The 4,440-nt window shown below is 48.0% G+C and overlaps 1 long non-coding RNA gene across 1 annotated transcript; it reads left to right on the top strand.

Annotated features, from left to right (window-relative positions):
* Positions 1 to 618: 618 nt before the first annotated feature.
* On the top strand, positions 619 to 2,816 carry LOC120675835. The gene is made up of 6 exons (XR_005675510.1): positions 619 to 791; positions 859 to 1,560; positions 1,638 to 1,765; positions 1,837 to 2,255; positions 2,334 to 2,598; positions 2,667 to 2,816. It is a non-coding gene; the product is annotated as an uncharacterized LOC120675835 (long non-coding RNA).
* Positions 2,817 to 4,440: the final 1,624 nt, after the last annotated feature.

Raw genomic sequence — 4,440 nt, 5'->3', positions numbered from 1 at the left:
ATTTTGCAAATTAAAAAGGAGTGCTGACGTCATGGCTGACGTCAGCACCCCGGAGGCTTCAGCAGCGCGCACGCGCGCAAAATTCAAACCGGCCAGGCGGCCAATCCCCGCGCGGCACGTGGCGCAGCAGCTCTCAACGCGCGCGCGCGGGCGCAGGCGCACGGCGCGCACAGCCGCTGGCAGGGCGGGCCCAGCAGCCAGGCGGGCGCACGCGGGAAGCGCGGGCGGGCGCGCGGCTTGCCCCGCCCGACTGACCGCAGGGACGCGTGGCGGCCTGCCACTGGCGCGGGAGAGGCGGTTGCCGGCTTAGCAGCGCATGGCGCGGTTCGGCCGCCAGTTTTGGCGGTCCAGACGCCCGGGACTCCGGTTTTCCCTCCAGAAAATCACAACAGCGCATGATTCTTCCGGTTTAGCCTCGGTTCTTGCCCCTGGCGTGCAGTTCTTCTCCGGTTTTCACTACTGGTCGGTGGAGGGGAGGGATACCGACGCCAGGGATGTCGGTTGCATGCAGGGAGTATCGTGGAATGCAAGGAAGGTATTAGGAATATTCCTAGCACCTCTCCCCTATAAATAGAGGCTATTTTCTCCTCCCACAACACACACCTACATAATTGAGCTTCAATTCTCCATCCTATCCTTGTAGTAGTGTCCCTCTAGGTGTTCTCCACCTAGTTGTATTTTAGAAAAGAGGAGGAGAGTGAGAGTAGAAGAGAGGAGGAGGAGCCGGGCTTGTCGGAATCTTCTCAGCTTTTGTACCTCTACGGATCTGCTTCAACTCGAGTTGCTTCTAGGTTATCTTTCAATATTTCTGAGTTTATTATTTGTCTAAATTTAGTTCTTACTTTACTTTACTTACAGGAACTCCGCTCGACTGAGTGCTCTAGTCCAGGTACCGGGTTAGAGTAGTAATCGTTAGCATAGACGTGGTGTCTAAGCTAGTGTTTACCTGAGTTTGCGCCCAACCCCACGGATAGTTGTGGTAGCCCCAGAGGTGACAGCTCCGACCAGGCCTTTGTATTCCACCACGTTCGGGTTGGTGTTTCGTAGGGCTGTTGGCGGCCTGACCCCGATCACCTTTTCCCAGTCTTTTCGAGGATCGGAAAGGTACCGTCGCTCCGAAGTAAGTGAAGTTTAGTGAGCCTGACCCTTTAGCATCTAGTAATCCCAGGAATACCTTAGGAGAATTTCTCTTCCTACAAAAATATTCTTTCTACCTTATCTTTGGATGACCTTGGCCCCTTTCTAGTTCACTTCTCGTTCTCCGTGGAAATCGATACCTAGGAATACTCCGGGTGAAGGCTACAGCAGTATCCATGCGCTTGCGGATTTATCTGTTTGCGTTAACAAATACCAACAGTGAGCCGTTGGATCCAGCCTCTTCAGCATCGACAACATCCATCCTTTAGATATGAAGGGATAGAAGATGCTACCAGAATGTCGCCAGAACCAATGGCTCATTCTGATGTAATCAGAAGATGTTGTAAAGTACTCGATAATTTTGACAAATCTTTGAAGCTTCCAATACTCTTCTGGGCCAAGAATCCTCCCGAAAATGCATGGGTAAGTGTTGAAAAACACTGCCGAGTACTTGTAATTAAAGTTTTTATCTTCTGATGGAGTTCTTGCTTCCTTTGCAGAAAAATTACAAGACATGGTTTTGTATGCCTCCAACTTCAGTAGATGCTGCTTCTGATGAGAGCAAGAAACGGAAGGCCACTCCTGGAGCTTTGCTGCGGAGGAAGATATCTCGTGTTGGTGCTGGCCAGTAAGAATCTGATATTCTTTAATTATATCCTGGTTGCCTCAGCTTTCTTATTTAAAATCTTGCTTGCCTAGGATCCAATATCTTCCAGCACAAGAGAAAAGACCAAATCCAGAACTTCCATAATTGGATGGAGGGTAGTCCAGAAACAAGTACTCGATCCACCCCTGAGTCTCCAATAATTGGGTTGATCAAGAACTCGACTACTCTCTCCCCTAGTGTGGACATTTCTGGGACGTCAAAGGAACCGACTCTTAGGGTACCCGCGTCTACTCCTTCTGCGGCTTGTGAAGGTACTTCAAGTGCTGCTGGATGTGGAGGTGATAGAGCTGAAGGGTCAAAGAATCCAACTGTTCGACTAGTACCCTTTCAGTCGATGCCATAATCTACCCAGGAAGATTTGGGTAAGGAGCTCTTTGATGATCCATTGTTGTCTGTGGAGAATATGAAAAAGCTTACAGATTCCATGCAATGGTGTTTCAAATATACCAAGGTGAGCCTTCCTCTGCTGCTGCTTGCATGCGTCAAGTAGTTTGGTGACATCTAACCAATCTTGCCTTGTATGATACAGGATGTTGCCAATCGATCTTTCTTGAAGTCTCATGCTTTATATAAGACTGTTGACAACCGTAAAACCTTGGAGCAGCAGAATGCCCTGATTGCCAAATGACTAGATGAATCCCATGCTGCTCGGAACAAGCTGCATGAAGCAAACCGAAAGCATCATCTAAAAGTTTGTGACATGAAGCGGCAGATCAAGATCCTCAAGGAAGAGAAATCGAAGATCCAAGAAGAGAAATCAAAGCTTCAAGAACAGTTACAGATTGCTCAGGCTTGTGAGTATTTGATTTTTTGTCTTGATATTGCTTTGCCAATAATAATCACAAAAATATTCTTGCATCAGGTTCTCCAGGTGACCATATTCGACTGGTAGCAGCAGCTCAGGTCATTGTGGACATGGTCGGTTCTGAAGAGGGGTCGTCGAATAGCAAGTTGTAACGAAAATGGCCTCTCATGCCATATTTCAATATAATGTTTTGGTGATTGATATAGACAACACAACACTTGGACTAATATGATTGTTAAGATGACCATTCTCAGGCTTTTAGGTTCAAGTGATGACAAAGAGAAGATAGGCGTAGCTAGGCCCGAAGGGCCGCCCCTACGGTGGTTCCAAAGGACAAGAATTGAAGAGACCGTGAAGAAACCCAAGTCAAAGAAATCAAGACAGAGATACTTTAGTATCACCGGTTGAACCGACGCTGAGAAAATTACATACGTCGGTGCATTGACTTGGAGCACACCAAGAATTCTGGTTTCACCGGTTGAACCGACGCTAGGGAAGTTGAATACGTCGATACAATGGATCCAGAAGCTGAGGCAAGGTCTATACACCGGATGAACCGACGATGGGGTCTTGGTGAACGTCGGTGCAGTTGTCCAGAGAGTTTGTTTTTCAGAGTTCACAGGACAACTACACTCACCGGTTAAACCGACGCAGCATCGGTTGATTGCCCGTACACGTAACGGCTAGTTTTTGAGGCGGGCAGTTTAGTATCACCGGTTGAACCGACGATGGCTTTTGGAGGTGCGTCGGATTAACCGGCGTTAAGTGTTTTCTGGCAGCTTTTCTCCAACAGGTATATTTGCTTGGGCTGCCTATATATACCCCCAAGGCCGGGTCATTTGAGTGTGCTGGAGTTGCTGAAAGCTTACTACACTTGAAGAACACCTCCAACCACCATAGAGCTGCATTGTACATCATATAGGCTTAAGCACACTTGTGAGAGTGCTTAGCGCTTGATTAGGCTTAGTTCTTGAGGGAACTAGCTTGAGAGAAAGTCTTGCTGCGGCAAGCATCTTGTGTACTCGTCGTGTGACCCTCCGACTTGGTGTGGAGCGGCAACGACACTTTGTGCGGGGAAGGAGACCCCTCTTGGTGAGAAGCTCCAATAGTGAAGACGGTGCCGTTAGTGACGCTTCGAGAGAGATGGTGGCGGTGCCCTTATCTTGGTGACTTGGGGCCACTTAGCCTTTGCTTGCCGGAAGCCTTGGTGGCGAACGCAAGACGATGATCAAGCGAAGAGACTTGGCATCACACTTGTTCGTGTTGGACAAGTGGCCGTGGACGTAGGGAGGGACTTGATGTCCTAACCGAACCACGTTAAATCGTGTGTCTTGGTGTCTTCATGGGAGTTTGCATATTCTCTCCCTTACCTCTTTACTTACCGTATTACGTTTCCGCATTTACTCTATCTTGCGTGCCTTTACTTTCCTAGTTAGATTGATTAGGATTGGCTATAGGTTGCAAGTCTTTTAGGGGTAAGTAGAGAGTAGCATAGATAAACCTTAGTCATAACTAGCATGTGTAGGACATATTAGGTTTATCTCATGAAAATAGATTGAGCCCTAGGATAGAAAGCGATTAGCGACCCTATTCACCCCCTCCCCCTCTAGGGTTGGACACCCCGGTGATCCTTACACAAGTCCTTGGTAGAGCGTTTAGAAGAGGCTCCCAATAAGATCTTTGATGTCATGACGGCTACCTCCAAGAATTATCTGACCCACATGATTGGAGTTGTCAAATCATACTTGCCTCAGTTTAATTTAGCTCCCATAGCCAAAGGAATAGCTCCCGACTGTTCTGATGAGAAATTTCGGGACTATTGTAAAGAATC

Source organism: Panicum virgatum, chromosome 5N (assembly GCF_016808335.1).
Source record: "Panicum virgatum strain AP13 chromosome 5N, P.virgatum_v5, whole genome shotgun sequence".
NCBI lineage: Eukaryota > Viridiplantae > Streptophyta > Magnoliopsida > Poales > Poaceae > Panicum > Panicum virgatum.
Note: the sequence above shows the minus strand (reverse complement) of the source record. Positions and strands in the feature narration are given on the sequence as shown.